At 34.0% G+C, this 24,038-nt stretch overlaps 1 protein-coding gene across 4 annotated transcripts in view; it reads right to left on the bottom strand.

Moving 5' to 3' along the window:
- LOC111508655 (hypoxia-inducible factor 1-alpha) overlaps positions 1–24,038 on the bottom strand; it is a 268,802-nt gene that overhangs the window by 117,511 nt on the left and 127,253 nt on the right. The gene's annotated exons all lie outside the window — the stretch shown is intronic.

Here is a 24,038-nt window from a genome sequence, read left to right as displayed (position 1 = left end):
AATGCGCCACTGGAATCAATGAAGTCGCCCCGGGGCGCCTATTAATTTTTATTGTTGTTTGCATTTTATTTTTATCGTTGTTTTAATAAAATGTTCATCTATAAAACTAATTGAAAAAAACTACAAGTGAGGCTAAAAACATGTGCGGGAAGGGTACTGTTGATCTTAGTTACTAGAGAAGAAACAAAAAAAAAGAGAAAAAAGAAAGGAGGAAAGAGAGAGAGAAAACATGTTGAATGTTCATACTGACAATTTTTCAGAAGTATAAAATCTATGAAATCAATGACTTTTTGTAACAGCACTTAAATAAGGAAACTTTACCAACTGTATATTTTTGTGGAATATTATTATACAAACTATATATGTTATAACTGAAGGATCGTCGATATAGAGTGGTTCGATGGGGTGGAGGGGAAAGTAACCCTTTAAACCTCAAATTTAAAGTATGTATGTACATCGCTGAAAAATCTTATTTTTCATAGTTAACCATTTGGTTTTCCTAAGTTTATAAATAATTCTGTCATATTCTGACATATTTAGACGGTATTTTTCGTATCAAGTTTCACTTATCTGTAATTCCATTCCAGCGAATCTAAAGAGTCTAAATATGGCATTATTTAAAAAAAATCATGTGGATCAATAAAGTTAACGCTAATGACTTATGTTAATGTTGTATGTTTTTTCTTTTTTTTTTCTGAGTAACTTGTACATGTAACTTGTATTCTAAGTAATTTGTATATATGAAATGTCCGGTGGACTGGCCAGAGAAAGCTATTATGTAATTACTCTTCTACCGCTTGAGGTTAATAACAGAGATATCATGCACTGTAGTACATGATACCAAAGGATCTCCGGCGATCTCCCAAATGTATATCTACCCTGTTACTAATTGTATTGTATATGTGGGAAATAAAGACCTATTATTATTATTATTATTATTATATTTCCTAATACCATATACATACCTAAGACATTATTTTTGAACTCTTTCAATTCTACAAATGTCTTTTTTATCCAGGCATAAACCGTACACGACATCACAATATGCAAAATGACTCAACACAAGTGCATTAGTTAATTTTATTCTCAAACTTATTGATAATAAGTGACGATGAGGATAAAGCATTTTCAAACTTATGTAACTTCTCTGAACACATTCTGTGACATGGTTTGTAAACCTTGTCCATTCACGTCCATACCTAAATTTTTTGCCACGTTCCTGGGGCATATTACTGTATCACCTATAACAATATTGATATATCTTTCCACCAAGCTACGATTAGTACCAAAAACAAGCAGATTTGTTTTGTCTGAATTGATTTTGAGGTTATGAGCTTCAGATGCTGAAATAGGACGAGCTAGATCTTCATTCAATTTTCGATTAGCAGTAGCAACGTCATTAGGGTTAAATGATAGATATGGTCATCCGCATACATAATATGTGAATTACAATGTCTTAAAACAGAAACTAGATAAAAAATGTATACGCAAAATAATAAGGGTCCAAGTATAGATCCCTGAGGCACTCCAAATTTAATGAATTCATTGCTTGATTTTTCCTTCGAAGTTTCTACAAACTGTGAACGATCTAGATAGTGTTGAAGAACGCACTGTTCGACGTTGGTTTGCGGAATTTCATTCCGGAGATTTTAGCCTCGAAGGTGAGCCCCGGAGTGGTCGACCTACAGTAATCCAGGACAAGGATTTGGGGCCCTGGTGGGCACTGACCCATCACAAACGGTGCGTGGGATTGAGGAATAAATGGACGTCACTCCCATACGGTTTTTGGTGGTTAAAACGTATTGGGAAGGTCAAAGAGCTCGGAAAGTGGGTGTCCCACGATTTGAACGATCGACAGAAATTGTCACGTTTCGAGATCTGTTTTTCTTTGCTTTTGCGCAACCAAAACGATCCTCTTTGGGTCGGATCGTCATGTGCCGTAGTGTCAAATCGTAGTGAACGACTTTGTCGTTACTTGATACGATCAGGGATCTAAACCAAACCTGGAATTCCGACATAAAATAACAAACAATCAGCAATTGTTTCAGGAAGTCAGGTTTTGCTCAAGTGTTGGGATTCACATGTTAAAAGGTAAAACCTCGTAAACAAACATACATACGTATACCAAATATAAAATGTTTGTACTTATATGTGTCAATGAGCCGTTATTATTATATACATACGTGTCGAAACGATTACTAAGTAAAAAAATACAGTACAGAGGAACCAAATTCTTGGCATGAGCCAGAATCGGCAGTTTCTTTTTACCTCATAACAGAAAACTTGTCCGTGACTCACATTTCAGGAATCGGATCAAAATTCTAGAATACCAGTAACAAATGTGGGACAGGTTGCCGCCATGACTCGAATCAAAACTATTTTTTACGCTTTCCAAGAAATCGCGAACAAGCTAACAACAAATATTTATATTTCCTGTCTACCGACTAACTGATACGTGATATTCTACACATTTTACGATTGTCACAGCTTACTAAAACTGTCAAAAACGTTTCACAGAAATTGTTATGTCTGAAACGGTTAAAGCGATAAATCGTACGTTATTCGTGGGGGTCATTCTTCATCAAACGCGATGAAAATCGTAAAGAAATACCTATACGAAATCATAAAAAAGTTCGTGAGTGCTTATTGCGAATTCTGGGTATATAAAATAAAAACCGCCATGACGCGTTTATTTTCAGTTTCCCAGTATGAAATATAAAAAATGTGGAATCCACCAACACCGTAAATTTCGAAGAGTAAGTCAAATATGTTGTTGATTGAATCATTCGGATCGAAACTTTGTATATAAATGTACTGAAAATCAGAAAGGGAAACCTCGAGAGAAACGAATTAAGGCAATGAATGAAGAATTGAATCTAATAAAATATTTTACATGATAAAATGCTTTGATTTGTATGAAGAACGAATGAAACGAATATAAAGAAAATAAAATCTAATCTAGCGGAAAAATGCCCATTTTTGACATTGAATGTTTTTTTCAGTTTTTTCCTTTTTAATTTTCCTGGAAAATATATTGCACAGGTTTTTTTTAAAATTTCAAGCATATTATACATTAGGCTTTCTACTACTACATCTTGATACAAATAAATGTGGGAATCTTTCAAATCTGTTGAAAATCTGAAAATCTGTTTTTCCGTTAATCAGCTGTCGCTACAACGCTGAACGACAACTCTCAGAAGTTGAGAAACTTGTACGAGCTAAGGAGTAACGAGGTCTTACCTTTTAATGTGTGATTCCTAACACGGTTGCAGAATCATCCCAGCTTCAACCAGATAAATTCTCTCGAGAAAAATATCTGGTCGAGGCAGGAATCGAAACCACGGTCTTCCGATCGTGAGTCGGGCGCACAACCACCGCGGCCAATTCCACAACACAAGAAAAGAAGAAAGCGTTCAATTTGAAAATAAGTAAATCTATACATGGATGTGTAGATCATGCAAAGAAGTAACTTTCAGACACAAACTGGAATAAACAGCCCTCCTGAAACAGCTACTTTCATATAAACATTGAATTACACGAAAGAAGAATTCTTTCGAAACAAATATTTTTTTATTAACACTGAATTATACAAAAAACACTCTTCTTTACCCAGTTTGTATTCCAAACATTCATTATGGAACTAAATCAGATATCATTCAGAGGATTTCTACACAATATACTAAATGAAAGGTAAAAATTTCACTTATATGCAACGCTGTCATCCTCCCTGGTAGACATCGATTTTTCGCCGTAAAAGACTTGCCTTAGGGCTCTTCAGTACCAATCTGAATAACATTATAAAAAAAAAACTCACAATTCATTCATGAATTACGATTTTTATGTCACGGAATAAGTTTCATCTACTTATGTTATCGATGACATCTTAATGACATTCATTCACTTATTTGATTAAATCCCAGCCAAAAGGAATCTTGTTTAAATTGAAAGGGTTATATTTTTTGGAGAGACTAATTAAATTCTGAAATGTCACAAATTTCCACCATTTGTTAATTATTCGTTCATGATCTGTTCTGTGATATATCAGTCAATTTTTATTCAATATTATAGTGCATGGATTCAATTACCATTTTTATACAACAAGAAATTGTACACAAAGTACAATTTATATCCTTCACTATAGTCTATTTCAAAAGAGTGTAGAGTAATAAATCATGAAGTGTCATAAAATTTGCCTGAATTTCGTTGTCGTCCATGGGCGTAGGCAAATCTTAGGATTATTAAACTTAATAATTAAAGTAAATTAAAAATTACAGACATAGATAATAATAAAAGGCCATTTTTGGGAAGTAATTTGGTCTAAAACTAAGTACCTACATGTATTTAGGTAAGTAAAATTTCTTAAAAAAAGATTAAGATTAATTTTAGTGGTTCTTGTAAACTTATTTAATATGCAATTTGGGTTCATATACTTGAGCATAATTTCTCAAAAAAGGGTTAACACTTAGTTCCGAGGTGCCATGTCATTATAATAATCCCTTTTTGACCCTGCCCACCAATCATGCAATACCCATTAAACCCAGGTAATTAAGAAAAAGGGTTTAAATATATTGTAATGGTGTCTTAAACATTCGAGTTTTAATAGTAATTGTTACTACACCAATTAAACGTACAGTGATATTGTGATATAGAAATAGTGAAAAAGTTATAAAATGGGGACATTTACTCCAAAGAAAAGAAGTGTAAAAAATTCTCCGCTATCTGTTTGCGAAAAAGTTATAATTTTAAATGTATATGATTGCATAAAACACGATCACCCTAGTTTGTCTGTGCAAGAAAGTGTTGAGCGATGTGCCCGAATGACTGGAATTGGACAGTCCACGATTTTTAAATTATTGCGAGAAAGAAAGATATCAGGCCAGGTAAGTCCATGCAAGAGAAAATCAGGAAGACCAATAAAAATCTTAGATGAAGACACCAAATGTGACATTCGAAGAAAAGTTCATTCGTTTTATTTTAAAAAGGAAATACCCACTCTTGAAAAAATATTTATCGAGATAAGCCAAGATAACGATATTCCTTTGATATCCAGAAAACTTTTATGGAAAACTTTAAAAAGTATGAATTTTGCCTGGGAAAAGCACAATCGAAAGGCACTATTACTGGAAAGTGATGAAATTGTTTGCTGGAGATGAAAATATTTGACAACTATAAAGCAGTACCGCAGAGAGCAAAAGAAAATTTTTTATCTTGATGAGACGTGGATAAACGAAGGTTATATAGTCAAAAAAATGTGGCAAGATAAAAATATAACAAGTTCTCGCCAAGCTTTCATAGAAGGCCTTTCGACGGGTATTAAAGTGCCTTCGGGAAAAGGGAAGAGGCTTATAATTGCTCACATTGGAAGCGAAGACGGATTTTTAAAAGAAGGTTTGTTAAGCTTTGAGTCGTGCCGGACGGGAGATTATCATGAGGACATGAATTCGGATGTCTTCGAAGACTACTTCGGGGAAATGTTAAAATTTCTTTCAGCTGATTCGGTCGTGGTTATGGATAATGCAAGCTACCATTCAAGGCGCTTAGAGAAGGTACCAACTTCAGCTTGGAGAAAGCAAGAAATTATTAACTGGCTGTCAAATAAAGGTATTCAGTTTGAGACGAATTCAGTAAAGAAGGAACTACTAGCCATAGTAAAACAACATAAATCTCGCTTCATGAAATATGCCGTAGAAGATGTAGCAGAAAAGTATAAAGTAACTGTGCTGCGCCTACCGCCATATCATTGCGAATTAAATCCTATAGAACTTATATGGGCACAAGTTAAAGGATATGTTGCAAGGCACAATACCACATTTAAAATGAAAGATGTCAAGGTATTGTTTGATCAAGCCATTATGGAAATCACATCAGAAAACTGGCAAAAAGCAATCCAGCATGTTTTAAAAGAGGAAGGTAAAATGTGGGAACTGGACAACTTGGTCGATCAGGTGGTTGACCCTATAATTATAACACCAGGGGATGATGACAGTTCTTCGGATGAAGACTATACTGATGTAGAATAATTTAATTGAATTGTAAATATACTGTAGCGGGATAAGCAATCTGGACAGAGACCAGTGTATCAGTGACAGTGACACTTTTGCTTAGGTTAGGGTTTAGAATTAAGGGTAGTCTGAATAATTATTTTCTCGGAAGGTTCTCGAAAATTGTACCTAGTAATCTCTAGAACATTCAATTAGGGTATAAATAGAGTGTTGTTAAACGTTAAGGGAAGTTCACAGTTTTAGTATTGTTCAAGTGTCAAATTGTAATAACGTATCCAGTAAAGTTCTTGTCGTTTTTGTGAATAAATTGATTTAAAGTCCCCACAAGTGTTTCAATACGTAAAGTTCGTTCGTGTGTGTTTGTGAGTATTTCCCGATTTCGCTTCGTATATATTTTATTGTTACATTTTATATTTTTTTAATAACACTGTTCTGCTGTATTAAATTTATATTTCCTTTAATATAATTTTTATGAATGCATATTCTTTTGGCAATTATCCCACTAGCGCGCCTCTGGCTCAGTATTTATCCGTCGATAACAATGGACAAATCCATTAAAACAGGGTGATACCTACCTGCTCTTTATGAAACGACATAATTTTGCAATGCGGACTAGGGAAGTGACAGAATTTATTGACGGATCACCCTGTAGCGCTTTTGAATACTTAATGAGATTTTATTACTCTACACTCTTTTGAAATAGACTATAGAGAATTATAATTATAGAGTTCATATTTCTACAAATTTAAAAAAATAATCTACCATATTGATCTAAACGTAAAATTCAAATAATGGATGACTTTTGATTCCAAAATAGAAATTTTTGATGTGCTCCTTATGAAAACAAAAAAAGTACCAAGTTTGAGACGATTCGGCGAGATACGTTTTCGAAATTGATAATTTTTTTCCACGTTCATGATATGCATGTTCAATTTTTTGTTCTTCCTGTGAAATAGTCAATTTTGACTCAAGTCCTTTACTCTGCTGACCCGAGATATATCTCGTCACATTTTTATCTTATTAACACTGGCTTGTTTTGGAGCGACTCCGACGTAAAGAAATTGGAAAACTTCACAAATCCGAAAACAGATTCATACTCTCTCGATAGAGAATGGAAATCGTGTCCAATGAAAGAAGATATAAATCCAATTACTGTGCCTTAATCAATCATCCGCCCTGCCTAGGATTTTCTTGCCGGAAAAATATCCGAATGAGACCGAATAACAAATAATATTCTTCACGAAATGGACTTTATTTATTCGGAAGATGTGCAGGGAAGGTTATGGGATGATAAAGTTGTAGCAGAACAATCATACTTCGTCGTGAGTAAACTATATATCTATTTCCTACATACATCAAATAACGATGTGTAAGTTGCAGAAATAGTAAGGGTTAGATTTGAAAGGGAACATTTGAGGCAAAATCCGAACCTATTTTAAATTCAAAGAAGAATTTGAATTCTTACAATCTGGTTTAAGTGCAGAATGCAATCTAACATACGAGTATCGAAACAGGTTGATTTTTATTTAAAAGAGTTACCATTCTGCGCATAAAGTCAAATCCTGGAAGCAGGATTTTCATTTTTTGTCAGGTGATATCTCATTCTAGAGCTTAACAAATCTTGAAATCGAAGGCTTTTTTTATCTTCATCAATGTAAAAACATGAAAAATAGAGGTAGCGAGTTGATGTCACGTTTAGCGTTACGTTTAGCAAGACATATGAACCAATTAATTTATACAGTAAGACGCAATGAATGCCTCTTTTTCATATAACAAATTATTCATATATAATTCGTACAAGTATTCAATTCATATCCTTTGTACTCTTCCGAAAATTAATCCTTTTTTCTGTTTCATTTTTTGTATGAAGCGGCGTTTGGTTGGGAAAAATCCTAGTCATAATTAGTATCTAAATTCATAAAACTCGTACAAGACCTTTTGGTAAATTTCCACCCACATGGTTTAATTTTTAATAGATATATCATATGACTTCCTAAAATTGTTGCATGGTCTACAATTATTACAAAAAGTACTCATAGTCTAATCAACAAGTTCAAAAACATGAAAAATAGAGATACAGGTCCTAAAAATATGAGCGATAGTTCATTCGATTCCAAATCACCTCTGGAAAAATGTTTTTGAAGGATTTTGTTGGAGGTGAAAAATTGCAATTGTTATTAACAAAATAAGATTGAAAAAAATGGTATTTAGTTTTTCGTTAATAACTCAAAAAATATTGATTTATTAACAATTTTGAAAAAAGCTCGTTAAAGAGGAGGAAATTTCCGATAAAAAAGTCCCGACTCCCGAAACTCTATCTCCATTATTTATAATTTTGATTTGACGTTGAAAATAGGGTTCCGCGCGGCTGTTACGGCATAAGCGCGCTGCCCCTAAAGAGAGTTTATTAAAAGAAATAGTTTTTTATAACATAAAATGTCATTTTATAAGTTTGAAAAAATCTAGTATCTTCTCAACACTTGAATGAATCGAGTCCCCTGGAAAAAAAAGTTTTATCGCCATTTTTCAAAAAGTTATTCAATTGTTAACTGACAAATTTTTTCCCAATCTCCGTTGGCATAAATAATGAGATAAAAGGTATAAATGATTGGCCTATAAATTTTAAATTTCGTGGAGCCCTTTTGATTTATATATTCCATACGATCCTGCGATAAAAGTTCATAAAAATTTATTCATTTGTTAATTATGATTTTTTATAACTATTGCAAAATGAAATATTTAAAAATTGTTGATATAATTATTTATGGCAGTTATTAACATAGGATATGATTTTTTTACGTAATTTGTTTATTAAACTGTTTTAATCAAATAGAGAAACTCAATATTTTTGAAAAATTTTTTTGCTATTTTGTTGTCTAGAGATAATTATGATTAAAAAAATCTCAATTTTAATTTTCAATTGTTTTAAATCATTTTTTTATATTTCGATTGTTCAAATAATTAGTTAAGGAATAATTTTGCTTTTGAGAATTATAATTTACACTTTTGAATAGTTTGGCGAAATTTTTTTTTTCATTTATTATTTAATAATAAATAAAAAACTTGTATGGCACTTTTTTTTATATAGCTTTTTATAATTTTTTTTCTGCTTCAGAAAAAAAATATAACGTTGGTCAATATTTGTTTATAACAAATTGATAAACTAATAAACAATTAAATGATAAATAATTTTTTTCCAAACTATTTAAAAGTGTAAATTATGATTTTAAAAAGCAAAATTATTTCTTAACTAATTATTTAAACAATCGAAATATAAAAAAATCGATTTTAAACAATTAAAAATTAAGAATCATAATTATCTCTAGACAAGATAGCAAAAAAAATTTCAAAAATATTGAATTTCTCTATTTCTTTAAAACAATTCAGTAAACAAATTACGTAAAAAATTCATATCCTATGTTAATAACTGCCATTGTTTAATGTGAAAACAGACAGCTAAATATCAATTGAAAAAAAATTATCAACAATTTTCAGATATTTTATTTCACAATAGTTATAAAAAATCATATTTACCAAATTAATAAATTTTTATGAACTTTTATCGCAGGATTGTATGGAGTATATATATCAAAAGGGCTCCACGAAGTTTAAAATTTATAAGCCAATTATTTATACCTTTTATCCCATCATTTATGCCAACGGAGATTGGGAAAAAATTTGTTAGTTGACAATGGAATAACTTTTTGAAAAATGGTGATGAAACTTTTTTCTACGGGAATCGATTCATTCAAGTGTTAAGAAGATACTAGATTTTTTTCAAATTTTTAAAATGGCATTTTATGTTATAAAAAAAATTATTTCTATTGATAACCTCTCTTTAGCGGCAGTGCGCTTATGCCGTAACAGCCGCACGGAACCCTATTTTCAACGTCAAATCAAAATTATAAATAATGGAGATAGAGTTTCGGGAGTCGGGACTTTTTTATCGGAAATTTCCTCCTCTTTGACGAGCTTTTTCGAAATTGCTCAAATATTAATATTTTTTTTTAGTCATTAACGAAAAACTAAATACCATTTTTTTCAATATTATTTTGTTAATAACAATTGCAATTTTTCACCTGCAACAAAATCCTTCAAAAACATTTTTCCAGAGGTGATTTGGAATCGAATGAACTATCGCTCATATTTTTAGGATCTGTATCTCTATTTTTCATGTTTTTGAACTTGTTGATTAGACTATGAGTACTTTTTGTAATAATTGAAGTCCATGCAAAATTTTTAGGGAGTCATATGATATATCTATTGAAAATTAAACCATGTGGGTGGAAATTTACCAAAAGGACTTGTACGAGTTTTATAAATTCAGATACTAATTATGACTAGGATTTTTCCCAACCAAACGCTGCGCCGTACCAAAAATGAAACAGAAAATAGGATAAATTTTCGGAAGAGGATATGAATTGAATTCTTGTATGAATTATATATGATTAATTTGTTATATCAAAAAGAGGCATTCATTGCGTCTTACTGTATAAATTAATTGGTTCATATGTCTTGCTAAACGTAACGCTAAACGTGACATCAACTCGCTACCCTAGATTCATATAAAGATGTTGAATTACTCATAAATCTTACACTATATCTTATTAAATAGTGACATTTATCACCATGCCGTACATTTAGGGCGGTGCAGATATCTGAAACAGAAAATTGAATTTTTCGCTGTGGAGTGACTCAAAAATTACTGTGTGGCATTGTTACACTATTTTGATATTTTATGAATTGAAAAATAATGGAACTGAAGAAAAATATTCTAATTAGAAATACGAATACAAAATACGAACGTTATATATAACTATTTTGAAAATCAGAGGAGAAAATGTGTTTCATTTGTGACAAACCAGGAGATTTTATACATGATAACATTCAATTTTATATATTTTTTAAATTAATCAATGTGATTCGAAATACGTATACAAAATAGTTGCGTCAAGGTTGAGATATGGCATATGTATATGAGTATATGGGGTAACTCTACACTAGCTTCAGATGTGTTTATTGTACAGAAAAGAAATATTCGTATTGTAACGAATTAAAGAATCAACTGACTTAAACAAATTTATTTTAACAATACTTCACTATCACAACTAATTTATTTACACCACTCAGTAACTAACGCTTAATTTATCTTCACCGTTTGTTAACCGCTCGATTCGCTTTCTTGGTACAGACTACTCTTCGGAACGAAGAGCGACGTTTTTATATCGTCAACGAACGTTCCGAATCCCTCTGCGGATTTTGGGACCCATCCGGAGTTTTCGCGGTATTTCGCGATGCGTCATGCGTTTGCTGACTGGGACATCGGTCAGGGCCGGCTTCAGATTCATTACAGTATAGTAGCAGGAGTTCCTAGTACATTTTCTTGTAGGGATATATTTCGAAAATTTTGAACCTGCTGAAGAATTATTTGATTGAGAATTGTTTTTATAATTTGCAAGAAATTTACGATTCGTAATATGTAAGTATTTTATTTTAATTTTGTTGTTGTTGTTTTAATAACAACGGTGTTGCTCACACTGTGAATTTTGTGGCATGGCTTTATGTGTACTTTGACGATTCTAATACATGTTATCTGTGTCTAATGGAAAATAAATATTATTATTACCTATCATACGAACGTTATGTAATAACCAGTTCGTTAGAAAATTCGAGAATATTCTGTCACTTTCATTCGCACATTACTTTCAGGCATCTCGTCTAATTTCATTATTGAATATAATAGAATATAATTTTTCAATTTCTCAAATAAACTTTACTTCTCATTTTCTCTGTCATTTATTGAAGTTTTCCAAACACAATGTAATTCAGATAAAAAATGTTTACGAAATGTTTACCGACATTAAACGCACATTATTATACTTATTATAATGATTCATTTAGAAAAAAAAAATTCGCAAAGAAAAACTCCGGAAAATTCAAAAGCTGATTCGAACTATTTTTAAAAACTAGTGTTTTGAGTTACATAAAAAAATACATAACAAACTATTTTCTGCCATATTTTGATCTGATATTCAATGGATGCTCCATCTGAAATTAACGACTTAAATTTTTTTTTGTAATGATAATTTGAAAACGCCGTACTACTTTAAATGATCTTCGAAGGTCATCAAAACCGCAAGAAGTGTCAACTACCCCTTAAAATGCCTACCTCGACGAAGTAGTTTTTTTTATTACTCTTCCATATTTAAAGAAAAGAATTAGTTTTTTTTTAAACTCTTGAATTTCAAAAAATCGAAATGGGTTCAAGACTTCATATGCGATGGAATTGGCAGATACTTGATAAAAATCTATAAGTTATTCAAGGAACACTTTATTGTGACATTTCCACTCAAAAAGCGCAACACGTTTTGTAGTTTCATAAAATGTCTAGCGGACAGCCATATATGACCTCTTGGTAAATTACTCCCACTTAAACGATGTGCCCCCTAGCCATATTCGGCGCTACAAATATTCCTTGAAGGTGTCCCCTTTGACTATAAAATTGACCTGTTTTTTGATTCCTCATATTATTTACTGGAAGGAAGATATTGAGGCTGAGAATTTTTCAAATTGACACCCTGTATTATATACCTATTTTATATTAAAAATATTTCAATGTGCTAGTTAGTTAATATGTATCTCACAATTTCGACTAGTTCGATTTTTTCTTACAGAGTGATTATTATCCTTATTTACTCTCTGTATAAATTTTTAAATATTCTCAAAATATAGGGTCTATCAACAGCGAGCACTATACAGGCCGTTTCTTTTATCATGTGGTAACATCGCTATATTCTAAACCGTAACAGATACGAAGAAAATGGACGAAGAAAATTTACGGGTACTCTCGCCATTAGTTATACGGGAAAAACCAAAAATTCTGTTTTTCTTTTTTTTCGAATGGAATTGTTATTTCGGAGAATACCAAAAAATGGAAAACGAAAATGTTATTGTATTCGAAGTGTACTATGACGATGTAATAATAAATATTCAATAAATCGTTTCGTGTCAACATGGCCACCATCAACTTTTTTTTCAAATACGGACCTGTCTTTTTCATTACAGATATTGATAAAGCGGTAAATTCACAATCCAAGGGTATATCACATTTGATATTTTTATGGCGTTTCATTTGAAATAACCACCATCATCAGTGACAACAATCAAACAGAAAAAAAAAATTGGGAAAAATGAAACCAATACGGAAAATCAAAGCTACACGTCAATCTACATTAAATACTCGAATTGACGACCTCTTTGTTGAATGCACTAAGTTGTCGGTCCAGACAATTTATGTGGCAATTTTCTGGCATAATAGGTGTAATACTAATACATTCATCTCTTATTTTTTGTTTGAGATAGTCGATATCTGTACTTGGTGTTGAAAAAACTTTATCCTTTATCCTTTATCTATCCCCAGACAAAAAAATCTAAAGGAGTAAGACCTGGGAATTGAACTGGCCAGTTCATTGATTAATTGTTTCCAATCCATTTTCTTGGGAATATTGCATCAAAATGTTCCCTTACTATTGCTGCATTATGGGGAGGAGCGCCGTCCATCGAATTCATTGAATCCTTTTTTGGAAATTGGTTTTCCTATGTAAATGTTCATATGTATTATTCCACCTATAATGGATATTTCTGTTAAACCCACATTGTTGGTGAATTTTCATTCGTCCGTCCATAATATTTTTTTTTACATATATTTCCAACTTCCCTATGTCTACGTCTTAACCACTTCGCAAATCGTACTATCCTTCCGTAATCCCTTTCATTGAGGTGATGAACTTTGCGTATCCTGTAGCATTCATATTTGTTCTTTTTCAAAATAGTTCGGGTGGAATTTTCAGAAATCCCCATTTCGTGGGCAATTTCTCGTAAAGAACAATCTTGATTAGCATAATTTTTGTAACCGGCCAATCCCAAATTAAAAAAAAAAAGATGTTTTCACTGTGTAAATTGTTATGTGGTAATATTTGCTTACCCATAACATTTATTTCATTCCTCACACTTCCAGTAACCACAGATTTTTTTGTTTTCTTTTTGTAAAATGCACCATAGTCCCTTAAATTTCTTCCTTATCATCTAAACATTTGGATGTTCGGAATACGATGATTAGGGTATAGCTCGACATACATATTCCTTGCCAAAAGAGGATTTCTATTTGATTTTTCATAACTAAATAGCATATCAGTCCTTTCATCATTTCAATACATCTTTGATATTTGAATAGAAGGGATTATATTTTTAGGAGTGATTAATCTTTGATATGTTCATAAACGTCTGAGAGTTCTCAACAGATATATCAACAATGCATTCATTTTTACTGCCACAGAAACCAAGGAAAGCCTACGCGTTTAAGATGGTAAAAAACAGTGTATACAATTTCAAATCAAAAATGCATGTTTTGCAATGAAGTTACTGAAAATAATTCAATTTTCGTTATTCGTACTGAATTTTTGTTACATCCCGTTTTTACAAAATATTTTCCTGTGCAGAACCTCGCCGTCAAACGATCCACAACTAAGTCTTCAGCAGGATTTTATGAAGGCACGCTTAGGTTCATCGCATGCATCAGAGGAGAATCTCTTCAGTAGTTCCAGACCTCGTCGCAATTGGGTAGAGTGACAATCTCTTCCAATAAATCGGCAATGACTTTCCCAGAACAAAGGGCCATTTTCGGGGTATTCGCTACGACGGAAAAGGACGAGATTTGCAGCTGAATTTCACAACATGTGATCCAGTGTCAGCAGTAATACAGGCTGAAATGAAACAGTTCCGCAATTTTACGAGCGATAATTTGGAACGTATTATTTTCAGCCAATGGTAAGACACGATTCGTTATCCTGCATAATTTCAATTATGTAAGCTACGTTGGGCTCACATTGATGTCGATGAATGGCGTAGTTGTTTCAATGTTCAATCAATTTATTTAATACTGCTAATATCGCTATTTTTCAAACGATAAGATTTGAAGAAAAAGCATAATAATCTATCTTCATTACTTGGATAGAATAAGATTTTAATTTCAATTTTCAATTAATTGAGATGCTTGGTTATAGAAATATAGTAATGATCAAACGCTTATCTTCATCTTTAACTTTTCCAGCATTTTTTCTATCAGTTTGCAGTGTGAACAATTTAATGGATACAATTCTTCTTGGGACTTTTTCAACTCAACCAGATTTTATTTTTGAGGAGGAAGTAAAACTGGGGACTAAAAATTCCAGAAAGCTTGCGACCGCCCACTTGTGAAAGTAAATTCAAAGAATGCGTAAAATATATATCAATCCATGAGTTTTCACGAACAATAAGAGGTTCAGTTTGAGTGAAAATCATGAAATACAATTTTCCACCTCTAAAATTCACCACACTTCATCCTTCGTATCTTCGATCAACTATGAATCATTTTTTCCGTAATGAACAATCACATTTTTGAATTTCGTTAAACGATCTAAGTAACTGTAGAGCAGCAGCATCAGAAGTGGGTGACAAACGAGCAAGATTAACTTTACCTGCAGACACGGACTTTTAAAATATATCCTATCGGATGGCGTCCATGGTTTCGAGTCTACTGAACGTCCCCTGTTGGTACAATGCTTTGGATACAAGCTCTCCAGCTTCAATAATATCTCCATTCGTGCTCTGCTCATCCAAAAAGACATCCAACGCATGCTTCATTTCTCCGGAAGATGTTTTCAGAACACTGCACAGCTTCACTTTCTCATGGCCAAATATGGCAGATGTAGCATCACACCCGGTGAAAGCATGGCTGATGAGGATGTATTGTGGATTGAATTTCTATGATGCTGTTTAGTAGCATACATCATTTGCACCACCTCTCCCAGGCTTCAGGAAGAATAAATTCTTGAACTGCTGCCCAAGCCCTGTCAGGAGCACAAGGAGATCAACATCCTCCCCAACCAGCACCACAGCATCATATTTCTGGGCCTTGGCTATGGCGGTTTCCACTATGAGTCTGTTAGCATCCTCATGTGCCTGATTGATTTGAATTCCACAATCCTCGAACTATGTTTTGAGTATGTATGTATCATTCCTCGTCAGTTATCAATAAGGGGGTGGGTGGAGAGGGGGGGTTTGGTGATGGGGGGGGGTCTGGAGAATCTTATAGGACCAAAATATAATTCGAAAATACAACCAATGAATGCATGGGTCGCAATAATACACACATAAGAAGGCGATATTTGGCTTTTTTACAATTCTGAGAAAAATGGTCCATCTTTGAGATGCTGTAGCTCGCTTCCTATTGGTTGTAGAAGAAAAAATCATATATGAAATTTGTAGGGAATTTAATGCTCTACAACTTTGTATAAGGACTGTTTTTTGTTAGAATCATTTCTTTTCGAGATATTGCGAAACCGAAAAATTTCGAGGTTTTTCGGCTACCAAAAGTTGTGCCGAGCCCAGATTTAGTAACATTTTTTATATTTCACTCTATATATCCATTAAAACGAAATAAAAAAATAAAATCTCCGACCCCACCTTTTTTAAAGTGAAATCCTCTGGGAACTGGACTAAAAAGTATTTCTTTTTTGGTGGGCTCACCAAAATAGGCCAATGTTTTTATGACGGTTCCCCTCGTTTCTTTAGGTTAGACCTGGTTCATACGAGTAGTTTGTTTCTGTATATTTACATAAATTTCCACTGGACGAATACAGATTTCAGTACCACCAAAACGACCTACAATTTCCTTTATTATAATTGAAAAAAATTTTCAAGTGAAACTACATCGAACATGAATTCTTACATCATTGTCTCAAGAGTCAGAATGGATTTGATTCAACTTTGATCTAACTTGTAAAACTGAAATTAATCAGTTACTTATCAACCGGAGGGGTGAAACCCCAACGAAAGCTACTAATTTGGCAAAACAACTCTAGAAATTGGGCCGTAAGAAATACAGATATTTAGATAATTCGGTGTAATCATGTAAAGTCTTGGGCCGACGGTAGCGAATCTGAATTTAAATTAACCAGAACAGCGCTATTTCACGCAGACGAGGCATAAAATAGGTGATTCGTATTCGTTATCGCTAATTGGGATCGCTACAAGGTGTAAGCCGTGAAATTTTAGCTGAAAAATCAATGAAAACATATTCATCTATTCCCTTTCACAGTTAACAGTAAAAACCGCCCGTTTGTAGTGATGTTTACTGTAGAAGTGCTAACACTTGGCCATGCACTCTTGCTGTTCACAATGGTATGCAACGAAGAATGTTTCTAAAGTATATTCGTTTGTTCCACCAGCAGGATGACCATTCTACCGAAGATCTTTTCTGCTATGGCCTAGCTCCTTTGGCTAGAAGACAAGAGTCCCGCAAGTAAGAAAGACCACCATCCCTTATCCCTTCCTTACGTCAGAGAATTGTCGGAGAGCATGATAAGAATTGGGTTTAAATACAATTCAATAACACCATCAGTAGTAGCTTTACCAGAAGTGAGTGCGGCAAATCTTACATTGGTGAAACAAAGAGGCCGTTGAGGGACAGTATTGATGACGACAAGAAAAATAAACAGCGACGAGAAACTAACAAATCGGGAATTGCGCAGCATGTTTGGATTTATTAACGTGAAATCTTGCACGCCGAAGCTGAGATCATCTATGAGAAGGCCCTCTGATTTAAAAGAAATTTCATATTGTTGACCAGCGACTTATTCAGCCCGGCTATTGTGGAGATAGGCAAAATATGGAAACCTCCAATTAAACGGAAGAACAGTTTAGGGTACACGAACCTGAAAATCAAGAAGAGATGGGAGAAGGTAGATGTAAGCTCCCAAATGACCTATAAATAGTCTCAAGTATCAGGAATAAGCCGGTTATCCCCCGAAGACATTTGTGTTCATTTTTCTTTTCTACTTTTGACATTATATATGTTTCAACTAACTCATCCTAATATTTCACTCCAGCAATTTTTAGTATTTTCAACAATTTTAACATTTCACCAAAAAACATTATTTACCTTTTTCAAACAAACATCCTACAAGGATTATGTTTTGTGGGAAAAATAAAGAAAACGTTATTATTATCAGTCAGTCTTTAAATCACAACGTTATGCAGTCTTCGATATGGTTACTTATTGATAATCAACAAATCAACATAACACCCCTTATTTAAGAAAAAATATTAATTGCACCTTGAAAATACTTAAAATAGGTGAGGTGTTTATTTGAATAGGTGTAGATTCTTCTTTTGGATATTATTAATGGTTTTTCAAAAATATTAAACATAAAATTACCTATTTAAGTTGTTACCTAACATCACAATAGGTACCTAATATTTATGTAATAAACAAAGTAAATCACAAAGTAAGTCACGACATGATTAGGCACGTGGACGCGGCAAAATGTCTTCATCGTATGTATGAAATTCAATATAACCGATCATAACCGATCACAGCGCGAGAACTCCCGAATGCAGTTTTGGTTTCGGTCGTAGTTTCGGCAGGTTCGCCGCCGAAACCGAAACTCGTTTTTTTGCCGAAACACAACCAAAACCGAACTTTCGGTCGAACACTGGGGAAAACACAATAGATCCTTTTTCATAACGAATCGAATCCACTCTGGAGTGTTTTCCGGGGACTTGGAAGAAATGGCTAAATCACACGATTCCCAAGTAGCAGAAGATAAGATTTTCAATCCATCAAATGTGAGAGTCCAGACTGACACCAATACATATTTTACTTGATTGTCTAATTCAAAGAAAGTGCAGGGAAAAATGTGAAGCGTATGTTCCTATAAGATAGTTCAATCTCCTTTCGGGTGTGTTTCAACAGAACTGACAGCGGTTACTCATCAGCTATCGATGGACAGGTACAAATTGATCAAGTACCTACATGAATCAAAATCTGATCAAGAAAATAAATATTTCGAAATGAAATTTCAAAACATTCATCCCTCCCGACGCGACGTTCCTACACCGTAGGATCTGGTAAATAACTGCCTGAAAACAACTATTTCCCCGGCTAATAACGAGAACTTTGAATTAGAGCTAATAGACCATTATGCAAATTTTCTCACTGATGAAATTACTGCAGAAGTTTCTCATTTTTCCAGCAAGGAGACCTTGCTGAAATCAATCGACAATAAAGATTTTTCAACTAGTAGTACCTCCACTTCGACAAGAACAAAGCTCAAAACTGGAAAGAAGCACCCTATGTAGCAACAATCTAACAGGTGCACTCTATTAAGGCTCGCTTCTTTCTCTCTGTTTTCTAGTAATTTGGTTTTTTTGGTTCAATGCAAGGAAACGCACTTCGCCGCCTAAATTAATGTTTCCACACGTTTCGAAAGTTCACGCTGGCCAGACCCATTCAGTGTGTAAGCAGCTTCTTTGAACAGTGTTTCGTCTTTCAGATGATACAATAGAGCCTCCTTATTGTTTTCGGGATCGTCAGAGAATTTTTCACGGGAAGTTGGCCCAATCATATGATATCCAGTAAACACAATAATTCTGAAACTCGTTTTTTGACGTTTGGTTGGTTATTTTTGTGAGGCAGTTACGGATTGTACTTAGATCCAATTCTTTTCATCTTCTCCAACAGGCAACAGGCGACACAGTATTTGGTGTTGCAGAAATTGAAATGCACCATCAATTGAGATCTTATTTTGAGATTGTCAGGGACCGTGTACCTGTATATGAACCAGGCTCTAATGCTGTAGTTAGATCCAATTATTTTTATCCTCTCCACCAGGATTAAGGGATAATACCAGTTGTAAGACGCGTCTTGATGCGACACCGTTGTTGGTAGAGACGTTATTAGGTGTTGAAGAGATTGAAATGAATGATCAATTGAGGTATAATTGATTCCTCTCTAAGTACATTGATACCGGTTGAATTGATAAATCAAATAATATCCCATATGAGTAGACAGATACGTCTTTCCTCACTTGTCGGTCCTTCTCATTGTCATAGCCAGGAATAACAATCAATTCATTTTGAAGTTACTTCTTCAACGTGAATTCTATGCTGTCTCATAACACTGAAGTGTTCAGTACTGTATATCCACGGTTCCATAAAATGAAAGAATCATCAACATATCTAAACAAATTCTGAAATTTTTCAATGGCCACCATTTCGAAGCATTCCATGTATATAATTGTTTTGACCAACAATTTACAGTTCATCGTGTAAAAAATAGCCCCTCACCTGAAAACTGTAATTCCATATACGAAGTTCTAGTGAATACATGGTTCCCAGATCATCCTTTTAGATAGCTTCCTCCGCCCAGTAATTCGAAGTCTCCACGAAAGAGGGAGCTTTACCTTTAATTGCAAGTGAATTGTGAATGACAAAAACTCTCTGGAGTCGATGACTGGTCTGAGAGGAATTGTTGAGGGTAAGAAGATCGCTTTCTTTTCTTTTCTCGCCGATTATTCGTTTCCATTGCATAGTGTACCATTCAACAAAGGAAAAAGGAAAACAAAGCAAAAATTGTTTCCATTGGGTGGGAATATTTCACAGATATAAATGTGAAGAGTTAACGTACTTCCAGAAAGCCCACTTGAAGTTTTTTCTTTCAACTTACTAAGACAAAAAGTATAGCTGAGGTACCAGTCAATCTAATAGTAACACTGATGATCTTCAAACATGACTCCTCTGACAGAAGCACCAAACTCTTACGAAGGTTCGACCTAGATGAACACTTCAATCTAGCAGTCATTGTCCACTGTGGTTCTGCCGTTGAATCTGGTCATTATACGCAATGGTCAAAAACGAAACGGACTGGTTTAAGTTTGACGATAGTCGTTTCACTAAATATTCTGGCAATATCTTGAATTTATTGGAGCCTCTGGATACACCCTAGATTTTAATCTATGAAAGAGAGGACATTGGCAGATCAAAATCTTCAGATGTGGTGCTGCAGGTTTTTCCGGGTTTTCCTGCAGCTAAAAAAGCAAATGCGCCACTGGAATTAATCAAGTCGTTCCGGAGCGCCAATTAATTTTTGTCGCTGTTGTTTCATAATTTCATAAATTGTATCAATTTCAACAAAACAAATATAGCGCTCGTATTTTTCCAAGTAAATAAAGTTATGAAGGTACTCCCATCCAGATAATGATGTATGATGTTTTAAGGACAAAAACAAAAGCACTGCAGGAAAGTCCTTAAGGCTCTCCAAGAGCGGTGTCTGTGCGAAAGATGTGTTTCCCGCAGGATTTTTCATCTAGCGATATCGATTTTCATTACAAACTACATTCCAGATCATAATGATTCAGAACTTTATTCATTCTAGATAATGATCAAAAAGTAAACACCAGAAGATAACACGAATAAAAATCTCATAATACAAATGGTATTGTTGGCCACCTGTCGTAATCCTCCTAGGTGAAAATTAATTGATTTTATACATGAAAATGATTTTCTTATCCAAAAAATTTAAAATATACATAGTATAGAATTAGAATAATACATAATTATAACTAGTAAAAAATGAAGTCCGCCGCCCCACCGCGTTTAACTGCAAAACCGGAGAACTTTTATCGAAAACTCTTTGAGATGTAACCTATTGATTATTATTATATAGTTTATTCAAAAAACGCCAAGCTAAAACATATTCTTGTATATCTATATATCTCTTGTAAATATATCTACCTACCTATCAACTCATTACCAATGCTCACATTGAAAAAATATTCAATAAAGAATATTCAAGACTTTTTGGTCATTGGTAAATTTTGTGAATTTTTAAATTTATTGATTTCTGAGCATTATGAAAGAATTGAGTTTTAAACATTTTTCTTTAAAATATAATACGGCATAGTCGTTCGCAACATACTCCTAATCTATCTAATTAGGTATATTTCTGTTAGTATGATCAATGATCACGCTTAAGGAAGCTATTATATGTGAAACAAGTGTTGCCATTTTGTAAACTGTTCAGGGAAAATCTCACAATAAAGTATTACTTGATCACGATACGGATTTTCATCAAGTATCGGCCCAGGTCCATAAAAAAACAACAAATTTAACTTTCTGTAACTTCGTCAATGAAATTCAACTCGAAACAAGTCCTATATAAAATCGATATCAGCCCCTTTCTTATTCTACCATATAGCAAATAATCGTACACAAAAATCTTTTCAACAAAAAAATACGACCACTCGTATGCAAATATTCTCATAAAAACCCAACGATAAAAAGTTCGCCTACTTAGAATATTGGATCTGCAGAGACAGAAACGAATAAAACAAATCTGAAGGAGATATAAGCTGCGAAAGCTTTGGTCCTTTGAGAAGTAATGAAAATGGAATATTTAATGAAAATATACTAAATATAAGCAATATATGCAGGAATATCTTGTTATGTACTTTATATATTACTCATTAAAAAATTGAAGTCAGTTCATATACCAAGTGTATTCAACAATATTACTAGAGTTTTTCCCAACACCAAACCGTTATTTTAACACATCGACACGTGTTTCGATCACCAAGTGATCATCTTCAGGAGGAAGATCGAACTAAACTGTTTGGTTTGACCTTTCTCTTGAAGATGATCACTTAAAATAAAGGTTTGGTATTGAGAAAAAACTCCAGTAATATTCATTACCACAACAAGTGAAAAAACACAGAAAACTAAATATAACATCAATATTTTTTTGTCTCTATGTGGGTTTCACCCACAATCGTATTCCAAAGTCGAAAAACGCCAATGCAATAAGAAAACAGAATGTCAATAGAGACCACCTTAGATAGTCATCGAAACTCCTAACGAATTCATAAATAATTACTATTAGATATTGTTCAAGTATATGAAAAATAGAATGGTAACCTAGGCTCCGAGTCCCAGCTATCACCGATTTTCCACGTGTATATTTTCATTCAATAAAAAACCATGTGTTCGGAGAGCTTGACTGTAAAACTGGCCGAACCAAATTCTGCGCTTTTTTGGTAATTTTAAATAAGATATAGAGCAGAAATATCTTTTTGATATCTTCATTGGATATATTTTTGACTATGTTGGAAATCGAAACGCCATATAAATTTATTTTGAAATAAAAATACCCCGCTGACCATGCCATACAAAAAAACTGCCGACGTCCAGTAACTATTTCGAATTGACTTCGTATATACTATACTGCTAGCTTAACAGGTCAAGTACCAAAAATCACTTGTAACATGTATACCTGAAATGATCACCTAAATATTCTATTCAATCGGGGAGCAAAATATTATTCAAAAGGATAACGAAGAAGTCTCAAATTAGGACAAATAATTGCGAATACAAAATTTTTAAAAAGAGAAGATTTTTCATTTGGTCCTACAAGAACCTGCCCCTGCTGACCATACCGTACCGTATGAGACCTCCGTCTCAGGAAATGGTAGGTCGAGAACCTACCCGGGTCCGACACCTCGAACGTCTGCCTTGCTGCCCAAAAGGCTAGACTCGGATACTAGAGCCTATTAGGTGAACTGCAGATCTCGACACCATGTACGTTCGGAACACTCCCCGTGTCCCAAAAAAGGGGCTCATGCACTCACGAATGGACTTACGAGACTCGTTCCCTCTACCCGCTAGCGAAGCCCTAGCCTCTAAGAGGGCAACGCTGATAGAGGTGAAAACTCGCTAGCCAGAGCCGCGAGCAGACATCCACCTCTCCCTAGTACTCATGCTAGGAAAGTTCCATTTCCAACGTGTTATTAGTACCCGATGAGGGCTCTTGCGAGCATCTCTACCACAAATGAAGACTCGCGCCTCTAACCCGTGTAGGTGCGGGATTAGGTGATCTACCAACAGATTTTAGGTATACGGCGACTGGTCTGCACCGTACACCCTTGTGTTCACCCCGTAGGGCAGTGTTTCTCAAAGTGTGCGCCGTGGCGCCCTGGGGCGCCGTGGAACCTTTACTGGGCGCCGTGGGCCACATGTGAGTCTCAAGGTACAACGTTTTACAATATAAATAACTGATTGTAAAGGTAATACGTCGGTACCTATTAATAAAAATCCTCTGATAATATGATAATATCGGTAATTGCAAAATGCAATTCGTTCAGACACCCACCAACCTACTTTTAT

The sequence above is a fragment of the Leptinotarsa decemlineata genome, unplaced genomic scaffold, assembly GCF_025532065.1.
Source record: "Leptinotarsa decemlineata unplaced genomic scaffold, Ldec_3_MD MMD2_tig00026307_RagTag_RagTag, whole genome shotgun sequence".
Classification (NCBI taxonomy): domain Eukaryota; kingdom Metazoa; phylum Arthropoda; class Insecta; order Coleoptera; family Chrysomelidae; genus Leptinotarsa; species Leptinotarsa decemlineata.
Note: the sequence above shows the minus strand (reverse complement) of the source record. Positions and strands in the feature narration are given on the sequence as shown.